The sequence below is a fragment of the Oncorhynchus keta genome, chromosome 19 (genome assembly GCF_023373465.1).
Source record: "Oncorhynchus keta strain PuntledgeMale-10-30-2019 chromosome 19, Oket_V2, whole genome shotgun sequence".
NCBI classification, from domain to species: Eukaryota; Metazoa; Chordata; class Actinopteri; order Salmoniformes; family Salmonidae; genus Oncorhynchus; species Oncorhynchus keta.
Genome location: NC_068439.1, coordinates 34865594 through 34877900, shown reverse-complemented (window position 1 = coordinate 34877900; position 12307 = coordinate 34865594). Strand labels below are relative to the sequence as shown.

At 40.5% G+C, this 12307-nt stretch overlaps 1 protein-coding gene across 4 annotated transcripts in view; it reads right to left on the bottom strand.

Moving 5' to 3' along the window:
• The window catches only part of LOC118398107 (atrial natriuretic peptide receptor 1-like), a 114542-nt gene that overhangs the window by 90422 nt on the left and 11813 nt on the right, over nucleotides 1-12307 (bottom strand). The gene's annotated exons all lie outside the window — the stretch shown is intronic.

Below are 12307 nucleotides of genomic sequence, written 5' to 3'. Positions count from 1 at the left end.
AACTGTTTTAGGTGTGCCAGGACTAGGTCTGTTGCAGTGACCGTATTACCGCCACACCGGCAGTTACGAGTCATGAAGGCAGTCAAATTTGACTGTTTAGTCACGGTAATTAGGCTTCTCCAAGCTCTGACGCCGCTGATGGTCATTAGTCGCCTACCAAACTTGCTAACTGCCTGGTACTCATCACTCTATTGTCCCCCCAATCCCTCTGACATCAATGCAAATGTGTTCAAAAAAAATCTAATCAAACACTTCATGAGAGCCCATGAGCTCACGTTGTGCAACATTTCTATAGGCTATGCAATGTGCGAGAAAACAGGAGAGGAGGATCCCATCAGCTTTCTATAGGCTTGGCCTACTATATCGGTTTCTAAAATTTCCTAATATTAAGCAAATATTAAGCACATTGCTTATCTTTACAACAGGAGTATAGCCTACCTGGCTGGCATGAAAATTAACCACGGGGGAAAACGTCCTCCATTCACTGCTTAAGCGCAGATATGACATGTTTGTTTCGAGACAGGTGCATGGTAACGTTCCATTCAAAATAAAAAATATTTCATTTTATTTAGAATAGTCAGATGGGTGACAACATTAGCCGATCACTTGTGAATGATGTCCAGTGTAAGACAAGCAACAATGCGTTTTTTAAAAACTTTTTCTAATCATAGTTGCACACCTCATGTAGCTTAGCCTATAGGTCTATATGTTTTGATAAGGTTCGTATCACAACTAAAGTGGACAAATAACTTCTTCAAATTAAGCACATTAATCAGCTTTACAAGGGCTGTAGAGCCTAAATGGAATACAGTTGAAGTCGGAAGTTTACATACACTTAGGTTGGAGTCATTAAAACTCATTTTTCAACCACTCCACAAATTTCTTCTTAACCAACTATAGTTTTGGAAAGTCAGTTAGGACATCTACTTTGTGCATGACACAGGTAATTTTCCAACAATTGTTTACAGACATATTATTTCACTTATAATTCACTGTATCACAATTCCAGTAGGTAAGAAGTTTACATACACAAAGTTGACTGTGCCTTTAAACAACTTGGAAAAATCCTGAAAATGATGTCATTGCTTTAGAAGCTTCTGATAGGCTAATTGACATCATTTGAGTCAATTGAAGGTGTACCTGTGTATGTATTTCAAGGCCTACCTTCAAACCCAGTGCCTCTTAGCTTGACATCATGGGAAAATCAAAACAAAATCAGCCAAGACCTCAGAAAAATACTGTAGATCTCCACAAGTCTGGTTCATCATTGGGAGCAATTTCCAAACACCTGAAGGTATCACATTCATCTGTACAAACAATTGTACGCAAGTATAAACACCATGGGACCAGGCAGCCGTCATACTGCTCTGGAAAGAGACGCTTTCTGTCTCCTAGAGATGAATGTACTTTGGTGCAAAAAGTGCAAATCAATCCCAGAACAACAGCAAAGGACCTTGTGAAGATGCTATAGAAAACAGGTACAAAAGTATCTATATCCACAGTAAAACCAGTATTATATCGACATAACCTGAAAGGCCGCTCAGCAAGGAAGAAGCCACTGTTCCAAAACCGGCATAAAAAAGCCAGACTACGGTTTGCAACTGCAAATGGGGACAAAGATCGTACTTTTTGGAGAAATGTTCTCTGGTCTGATGAGACAAAAACAGAACTGTTTGGCCATAATGACCATCGTTATGTTGAGGAAAAAGGGGGATGCTTGCAAGCCGAGGAACACGAACCCAAATGTGATGCACGGGGGTGGTAGCATCATGTTGTGGGTGTGCTTTGCTGCAGGAGGGACTGGTGCACTTCACAAAATAGATGGCACCACAAGAGAGGAAAATGATGTTGCTTCAATACATCCACATCTCAAGACATCAGTCAGGAAGTTAAAGCTTGGTTGCAAATGGCTCTTCCAAATGGACAATGACCCCAAGCATACTTCCAAAGTTGTGGCAAAATGGCTTAAGCACAACAAGGTCAAGGTATTGGAGTGGCCATCACAAAGCCCTGACCTCAATCCTATGGAAAATTTGTGGGCAGAACTGAAAAAGCGTGTGCGAGTAAAGAGGCCTACAAACCTGACTCAGCTACACCCGCTCTGTCAGGAGGAATGGGCCAACATTCACCCAACATATTGTAGGAAGCTTGTGGAAAGCTTCCCGAAATGTTTGACCCAAGTTAAAGTATTTAAAGGCACTGCTACCAAATACTAATTGAGTGTATGTAAACTTCTGGCCCACTGGGAATGTGATGAAAGAAATAAAAGCTGAAATAAATCATTCTCTCAACTATTAGTCTGACATTTCACATTCTTAAAATAAAGTGGTGATCCTAACTGACCTAAGACAGGGAATTTTTACTCTGATTAAATGTCAGGAATTGTGAAAAACTGAGTTTAAATGTATTTGGCTAAGGTGTATGTAAACTTCCGAATTAAACTGTACATAAGCAGCACGTGAGTTCCAATTTTGGGGAAAATCATTTTCACCATAAAAATGCACCTTATGCACCACATTATGAAAATAATGACATGCATAATCGCATTTGTGGTCACTTTTGAAAATGTGCGTTAAAAAAAAAGATCCCTCAAATGAAACATTCGCGGTTATATGCCTACTTATGTGTGCGAATTGCTGTGTTTATAATGTGAAGAAATAGCCTAACAATTGATCAACATTTTAAGCTAATCGTTCCGATCTGTTGCGCCAACCTCATTGCGTAAAAAATATGTTTGATACTAGTGGTTGTATTCATTTGGGATCTATCGCATCCCACAACTGTCCCAGACTAAGTTTGGAATAATTATTTTTCGCACAGAATATGTCAACTTTTGTACTATGGGGGATAGTAGATTGACATAGGCTAGTGCTTTCACTGTTCATTAGGCCTACTCATCTTGTTGACTGTCGAAAAGTAAATGTGGACAGTTCTTCCAATATGGATATGGATGGGCACAGTTGAGTCTCCTATGTGTCGGTCTTCACTTATAGCCTGTGAGAAAGACCCAATCACTTGATGGAGAGTTGTGTGAGTGAGAGGTGCTTCGGAGCAGGCAGCACTCAGGGAGAAGAAGGGCTGTAAAAGGTATGGATTTTTTTGGGTGCATTATGGCTACACAGATACATTAAGCCTCTTGCGAATTGAAGTAAAATCACCTCACCCGCCCGCCCACACACACACACACATAGGGGAGAACCGGGATGAAAGTGACACTTAGATTTTTTTCCAAACTACTCAGAGATCAATAGATCTAGAGACACCATATTTTATGACAAACAACTTATATATGTCCTCTACCATTAACAAATGTAATTTCATTTCTAGGGTAAATTATTTTAAATTAAATAGACCAAGAACAGAACTACCGCAACCAATGATCGCTTACATTTTTTTTCTGCTTTAAGTTACAGTTTTAACAGTGGTCTACTGTGGGCTACTGTGGTCAAGTAGGCCTAACAGAGTGGCCTATCATCAAAAACAATGGATAAAATATCCCAGAACATTTTAACATGGAAATAGCTATTCTATCATTCAGCCTACAGTAGCAGCCAATATGTGGTGTTCAATTTAGGGCTACATTCAATGAGACTTATGAAAAAAAACATGCAAGCCTTGACATTAACCTGTTTATCCATTTGTCCTTCAGACAAGGAGGTGACTGAAAATGTTTGTTGTTTGATGCAAGAAACCCCTTTACAAAATAAAATGCATTATTATTCCCATACCATTATTAGAGAATCAGACAAATTATGCAACCTTCTGCCTATTGGCTACTTAGATTATTTAAGCCTGTCTAAAATACAACACTGCCCCTTAAAAAAAAGAATCTCTTTACCTGACTCGCTTTTCAAAGATGGCTAGTGCCCTGACGTTGCCCTCTTTGGGTACAGCAAGTCCCACCCCCCTCTCCCTGTCTCCTACACCCAGGCTGCTGTGGTCAGAGAGATGTCGTAAATTCCTGGAGGAAATTATCTCCTCATGGCCACAGTATAGAGAGAGAGTAGAGGTCCGAACAACATTTATGTTCCGGAGAAGGTATAAAAGATCGGTGAATAATCCAGCTACGGACTGGTCCGTTTGGTACAATTTTGTGAAACTCATGGGAGGCAATACGGCCACATTACCATAACGCTGTTTCATATAATAGCCTCAGTTATGAGGTTTACATCTAATTGTTGTATAAGATGAATGAGTGAGGATGATACTGTTTGTAAAATTGTGTAATGTGATTTTGGACTGTTTAATGAAGGAAACTCCAATTCTCTTTTGAGTTGAACTAAATCAGAGGACCGCCCATGAGCACAGTTATGGTCGGGCATCCTGGAACAGGCCCTTTTCTGCAATTCCAAATATAACCCCCACCTTGAGAATTTCTCAACAGACCATGTTGCTCTCAATTACAGGAGGACTAAGGTTGCAGACCAGCTTACCTCAATAACGAGAGGGCCAAGGTTTGAAACCAGACTGCTGAATCTTTTAACCATCCCACGTGGTTAAACTCTTAGACTATTGATACCGACAGAATAAGAACAAGTCTTTGATATTAATTACTAGTCTGCAGCTAGGAATTCAGTATCATTGAACACGAAGACCGACAACTGCCGAAACATCTATCCATGACGACATGAATGAATGTCACTCTGAACTATCCACTCTAACCACGACAGAGAGGGCGGACAAACTCTCCAACAGAAACAAACTTTTCAACAGAGACCCCGACGACACACTGAGCGTAAATATATATATTGATTGCAGTTGTTCCCGAATGAGTGAGAGTTCATGTGCAAAGGATTAGCATTTCAATTGTTATAATTATAAACTGTGTGTTGTCTTCTCATTCGACCCCCACTTCCCTTTTGTACACCAAGCCGCGATGCCGGTTTATCCGTTATCATTTCCTTGTAACTATCTACTGTTTGTTAATGCATTTCTGTGAATTACTTAGTTAGTAAATAAATTATTTTAAGACAACTGATGTATGGATGACTCATAGTGAAGACTGGGTAAATGCAGATAACCAACAATTTACGACTTTTGGAATGAGACTAACGTGAGGTAAAGAAGAATTCATTAACCAGAAGACTATTGATCAGATATGAAAATATCTGAAAAAGTTACATTACGAAAATTCTAACTTTGTAATCTCAATATTTTCCTTGGTGCCCCGACTTCCTAGTTAATTACAGTTACATGATTAATCAGTTTAATCACGTAATAATAACTACAGAGAGCCATTTGCTAAAGACTAATCTTCAGTTTAATGATAAGTAAAGACATGACAGAGAAATGCACACGTTTTGTACCCTTGTAGGAAGCAATCACTCCCCCATTGCCAACTACAAATTATCTATAACTGGGCTAATAACTCTCTAACGAGCAAAGGATATGAACAAATGTGCACACGTGGCCGCTAATATTGCGTTGATTTAATCACAATTCCCACAGTAAAGGGAAACGATATGGGGAAAACTCTAGAAAGTTGAGTGAAATTCAATCTCGTGCTTCTCTGTATAGGCTGATATTACTTTTGAGTGGGCACGTGTGCAGCTTAGAGGGAACATTGACCACAACGTTACTTTTGTACCTGCCGGCGTGGGCGCAGTAACACAGCCCTGGGACAGAAGACGTGGCGAGAAGTGCACAATATCAGTCTTATCAGTCTTACTCATGTTTCTGGTTTGTAATGGTTGTTACTTTCAACAAATGTACTATCAGTTCTAATTTCATGTTTTTGTTGATTTGAATAATGAATGCTATAGGTTCTACATTCATGAAAATGAACCATACGCCAACATCGTAATGTTGCGCAAGCACTATATTTTGCCTTACAATATTCAATCGGACAAAATTGGATCACATAATTGCTATATTAACTATCCTTTTATCATCTCACTTTAATGTAAATGTAGTGGGAGATTTTCTATTACTATTCATGCTTAGGCCTATCAATCAGGTGTGTTGCAGGCCTCCCGGGTGGCGCAGTGGTTAAGGGCGCTGTACTGCAGCGCCAGCTTTGCCATCAGAGTCCCTGAGTTCGTGCCCAGGCTCTGCCGTAACCGGCTGCGACGCACAATTGGCCTAGCGTCATCCGGGTTAGGGAGGGCTTGGTCGGTAGGGGTGTCCTTGTCTCATTGCTCACCAGCGACTCCTGTGGCAGGCCGGGCGCAGTGTGCGCTACTCTGACACATTGGTGCGGCTGGCTTCCGGGTTGGATGTGCGCCGTGTTCAGAAGAAGAAGCCCTGATGTAGTGATGAGACAAGATAGTAGCTACTACAACAATTGAATATCATTGGGGAGAAAAAGGGGTCAAATTTTCAAAACATTTTTTAAAATCAGGTGTGTTGCAGCTGTCCTTGTCATGTGTGCTTTTTTAAACTTACATTGCTCAAAACCACTTTTTGTTGATAACTTGGCAAAACATGGTCTCTTTTTTTTAAAGGGAGGTTGTCCTCCGCATTAGGGACATGCTGACTTCAGTGCACCATTCTAGCGTCTGTGTTATCTGAGAAAATGGGCGTGTTACTTTTGTCCCGTATTACTTTCATCCAGGCTCTTACGCTTCAGGCATACGCACAGTTTAACCAATTCACCCAACCCCCATTATATTTCTATATCTATTATACAGTGAGGGAAACTCAATATCCCCCTCTCCATGGGGTCAACTGCGCTTCACTGATGACTTCACATACTAGGTCAATCTCTATGATAATTATCCGAGATCGGTTCTCCTAACGAGCCGCTTAACAATCAACTAAAGAAGAGCTAATTACTGTTGAGCCCATAGGAACAAAATATGAAAAAGGCATACGGGTTTGAAGGGGACTCTAATGGCTTTGTTCTGTGTAACACACTTTGTCATTTCTGAGGCTAAGACAGAGGATAAAGTGAAGTCTCATTATCATTGGTGAAATCATCCCAGAATTAAAACATTGCATGGAAAAAATATCAATTAGTTGATATCTGGTTGGAGAACATCTCACTCAGCACGTTAAGTCAATAGACTTCAAATTATGGGTGATATCTGGTCCGTCCGTCATGGCTGCTATTTTGCCCAAAAATAGTCAGTTAATTTTGGTCTAAATTTTTACCAAAGATCAGCCTTACCGCTAGCTTGCTGTACTCATTGAAAACATGAAATATACAAAAAGAATCATGTATTGCCTAGCCTATATTGATAAAATGATGGTGGCTTCATGGAAATATCCACAAAATATGGATTTTTTTCCAACAAATTTACCCTGTCAAGTTGTCAAAATGTTCTGACACAGGAAGAATATGCCTGAAAACAGCCTGTAATCTTATGGGTGCACAATTTAAGAAATGAAATCATAGCAATTTGAATTAGATATTTTAACAACCATTTGCTTCTGTGACAACTTTACTGCGCAAGTGCTAGAGGGACAAAATACTTTGAACCATTCGCGCCATTTGCTCCTCTCAAGACCACACAAAAGCCACACAGCACACTGACAACTTTCAAAAAGTGGAGTACAGGTGAGAGTGGGGACTGTAAGTACACATTTTTGTCAGAATAATTTTCTAAACATTTTGTAATCTGTCCAAGTCGAAACAATTATTTTATGTAGACCTTTCTCAAGAATGCAGATGCTAGCTAACTAGCTAGCTAATGTTACAACACAAACAGAAGTGGATTTCTAAATATCTTTGGCTAGCTACACGGAGGGAAAGCATAGCTAACTGATCTGCTAACTAGCTAACTTGCGGTTAACTGGGTTAACTAAGCTAGCTACAGTGGGGAGATCAAGTATTTGATACACCGCCGATTTTGCAGGTTTTCCTACTTACAAAGCATGTAGAGGTCTGTCATTTTATCATAGGTACACTTCAACAGTGAGAGACGGAATCTAAAACAAAAATTCAAAAAAAATCACATTGTATGATTTTTAAGTAATTCATTTGCATTTTATTGCATGACATAAGTATTTGATCACCTACCAACCAGTAAGAATTCCAGCTCTCACAGACCTGTTACTTTTTCTTTAAGAAGCCCTCCTGTTCTCCACTCATTACCTGTATTAACTACACCTGTTTGAAATTGTTACCTGTATAAAATACACCTGTCCACACACTCAAAGACTCCAACCTCTGCACAATGGCCAAGACCAGAGAGCTGTGTAAGGACATCAGGGATAAAATTGTAGACCTGCACAAGGCTGGGTTGGGCTACAGGACAATAGGCAAGCAGCTTGGTGAGAAGGCAACAACTGTTGGCACAATTATTAGAAAATGGAAGAAGTTCAAGATGACGGTCAATCACCCTCGGTCTGGGACTCCATGCAAGATCTCACCCCGTGGGGCATCAATGATCACGAGGAAGGTGAGGGATCAGCCCAGAACTACACGGCAGGACCTGGTCAATGACCTGAAGAGAGCTGGGACCACAGTCTCAAAGAAAACCATTAGTAACACACTACACCGTCATGGATTAAAATCCTGCAGCGCACACAAGGTCCCCCTGCTCAAGCCAGCGCATGTCCAGGCCCATCTGAAGTTTGCCAATGACCATCTGGATGATCCAGAGGAGGAATGGGAGAAGGTCATGTGATCTGATGAGACAAAAATAGAGCTTTTTGGTCTAAACTCCACTCGTCGTGTTTGGAGGAAGATGAAGGATGAGTACAACCCCATGAACACCATCCCAACCGTGAAGCATGGAGGTGGAAACAACATTCTTTGGGGATGCTTTTCTGCAAAGGGGACAGGATGACTACACCGTATTGAGGGGAGGATGGATGGGGCCATGTATCGCAAGATCTTGGCCAACCACCTCCTTCCCTCAGTAAGAGCATTGAAGATGGGTCGTGGCTGGGTCTTCCAGCATGACAACGACCCAAAACACACAGCCAGGGCAACTAAGGAGTGGCTCCGTAAGAAGCAGCTCAAGGTCCTGGAGTGGCCTAGCCAGTCTCCAGACCTGAACCCAATAGAAAATGTTTGGAGGGAGCTGAAAGTCCATATTGCCCAGCGACAGCCCCGAAACCTAGAGGATCTGGAGAAGGTCTGTATGGAGGAGTGGGCCAAAATCCCTACTGCAGTGTGTGCAATCCTGGTCAAGAACTACAGGAAACATATGATCTCTGTAATTGCAAACAAAGGTTTCTGTACCAAATATTAAGTTCTGCTTTTCTGATGTATCAAATACTTATGTCATGCAATAAAATGCAAAATAATTACTTAAAAATCATACAATGTGATTTTCTGGATTTTTGTTTTAGATTCCGTCTCTCACAGTTGAAGTGTACCTATGATAAAAATTACAGACCTCTACATGCTTTGTAAGTAGGAAAACCTGCAAAAATCGGCAGTGTGTCAAATACTTGTATCTAACTAGCTATCATAGTTTGTGAGAGGGGGGCATTAATAAGCTACTAAGAAGGAGAGATGAGGAAAATTAGTTGGCCAAATGTACTGTAGCTACCTAGCTACTGCTGGTGATTTACAGGTCATTGGTGTGTGTGTGTAGATCGCTAACATTATCAAAACCAAAAATAATCGCAGGGGTTTACATTAACGTTAGCTACTCTGGGTAATGTTACCTGCAGTTAGATGGTAAGTTACCTAGCTAGTAAATAAGGTGGGAAAGCATAGCTGGGTCATTCCTACAATGTGGTGTCATTTGGAAGTCAACGTTTTTAAAATTATTTTTAGATATATTTAAAATATATATACAGTTGAAGTCGGAAGTTTACATGCACTTAGTTTGGAGTCATTAAAACTTGTTTTTCAACAACTCCACTAGTTTCTTGTTAACAAACTGTAGTTTCGGCAAGTCGGTTAGGACATTACTTTGTGCATGACAAGTAATTTTTCCAACAATTGTTTACAGACAGATTATTTAACTTATAATTCACTGTATCACAATTCCAGTGGGTCAGAAGTTTACATACGCTAAGTTGACTGTGCCTTTAAACAGCTTAGAAAATTCCAGAAAATTATGTCATGGCTTTAGAAGCTCCTGATAGGCTAATTTGTCATCATTGGAGGGGTACCTGTGGATGTATTTCATGGCCTACCCCCAAACTCAGTGCCTCTTTGCTTGACATCATGGGAAAATCAAAAGAAATCAGCCTAGACCTCAGATAAAAATGTGTAGACCTCCACAAGTCTGGTTCATCCTTGGGAGCAATTTCCAAATGCCTGAAGGTATCACATTCATCTGTACAAACAATAGTACGCAAGTATAAACACCACTGGACCACGCAAGCCGTCATACCGCTCTGGAAGGAGACGCGTTCTGTCTCCTAGAGATGAACGTTCTTTGTTGCGAAAAGTGCAAATCAATCCCAGAACAACAGCAAAGGACCTTGTGAAGATGCTGGAGGAAACAGGTACAAAAGCATCTATATCCACAGTAAAACCAGTCCTATATCGACATAACCTGAAAGGCCGCTGAGCAAGGAAGAAGCCACTGCTCCAAAACCGCCATAAAAAAGCAACTGCACATGGGGACAAAGATCATACTTTTGGAGACATGTCCTCTGGTCTGATGAAACAAAAACAGAACTGTTTGGCCATAATGACCATTGTTATGTTTGGTGGAAAAAGGGGGAGGCTTGCAAGCCGAGGAACACCATCCCAACCGTGAAGCACGGGGGTGGCAGCATCATGTTGTGGGAGTACTTTGCTGCAAGAGGAGCTGCTGCACTTCACAAAATAGATGGCACCACGAGAGAGGAAAATGATGTGGATATATTGAAGCAACATCTCAAGATATCAGTCAGGAAGTTAAAGCTTGGTCACAAATGGGTCTTCCAAATGGACAATGACCCCAAGCATACCTCCAAAGTTGTGGCAAAATGGCTTAAGCACAACAACGTCAAGGTATTGGAGTGGCCATTGCAAAGCCCTGACCTCAATCCTATGGAAAATTTGTGGGCAGAATTTAAAAAGTGTGCGCGAGCAAGGAGGCCTACAAACCTGACTCAGTTACACCAGCTCTGTCGTCAGGAGGTATGGGCCAAAATTCACCCAACTTATTGTGGGAAGCTTGTGGAATGCTAACCGAAATGTTTGACCCAAGTTAAACAATTTAAAGACAATGCCACCAAATACTAATTGAGTGTATCTAAACTTCTGACCCACTGTGACATACAAGAAACTTTGAGAAAAAAACAATTTATATCAGATTTGTACCTGGTCTCCACTAGTTACCACAGCCACAGTCATAAACCCTGCCTATTTCTAGAATTTATTTTCTTAAATTTTGATTCTAACCCTAACCACATTGCTAACCTTAAAATATGACCAAAAAACACATGTTTGTTTTCATTAATATTTATGATAGCCAATTTTGACTTTGTGGCTGTGATAACTAGTGGAAATCGTTATGCATGTGAACAACAGGCACATCTGGACTCTCATTGGCTAGAATGGTCCCATCTGATCTTCTTCAGACTGCCTTCCATTTTTGAAGACATTTCTTTAATTGAAAAGTGGCCACTATAGTATCTGATCAATATAATTAATCAATTGTAGCATAAATCAACCTTTCCTGAAAAAAATCCACCCTATACCTGACAAAACAACCAGGTGTATATGGACAGAAACAATACCAACTGACAAGTTATTCCCTAACCTGAAACAACCTATGTCGTAATGCCAAATGTAAAGCTTCAAAGAAAGGTTCATTATTCTAAACAAATTCTGCCAAATTAAATGGTTCTGCTGGATGTGGCTGTGAAGCGGCTAATGTAAATTAGCCGTGTTGAGAGACTTAAGACTGAGGAGCTGGGAGACTTAATTACTGAAGGACGGGCTAATCCATTTCTCACACACACATTCTGTCTCCATCGCTCTCCTCTTTTTCCTTATAATCACTAATTATTTATACTCGGTCGTCGCTCTCCTCTTTCTTTTGCATTGCTCTCTTCCATCGCTCTCTCATTTCCCTCTCTCTCGCTCTCTTTTTTTTCCCCACTTTCCCACTCTTGCCCTTTCTCTCCCTTGCTCACATGGTCTCTATCTTGTCGATGATGTACAGTTCCTTCAGAACGTATTCACACCTTCTCCACATTTTGTTGTGTCACAGCCAGAATTTAAAATGTATTATATTGAGAATTGGTGTCACTGGACTACACACAACACCCCATAATGTGAAAGGGGAATTGTGTTTTTGGAAATGTTTACAAATCATTTACAAATGAAAAGCTGAAATATCTTGAGTCAATTAGTATTCAACCTCTATCATGGCAAGCTTATATAAGTTCAGGAGTAAAAATGTGCTTAACAAGCAATAATAGTGTTTAACATGACTTTTGAATGACTACCTCAGCACTGTAACCC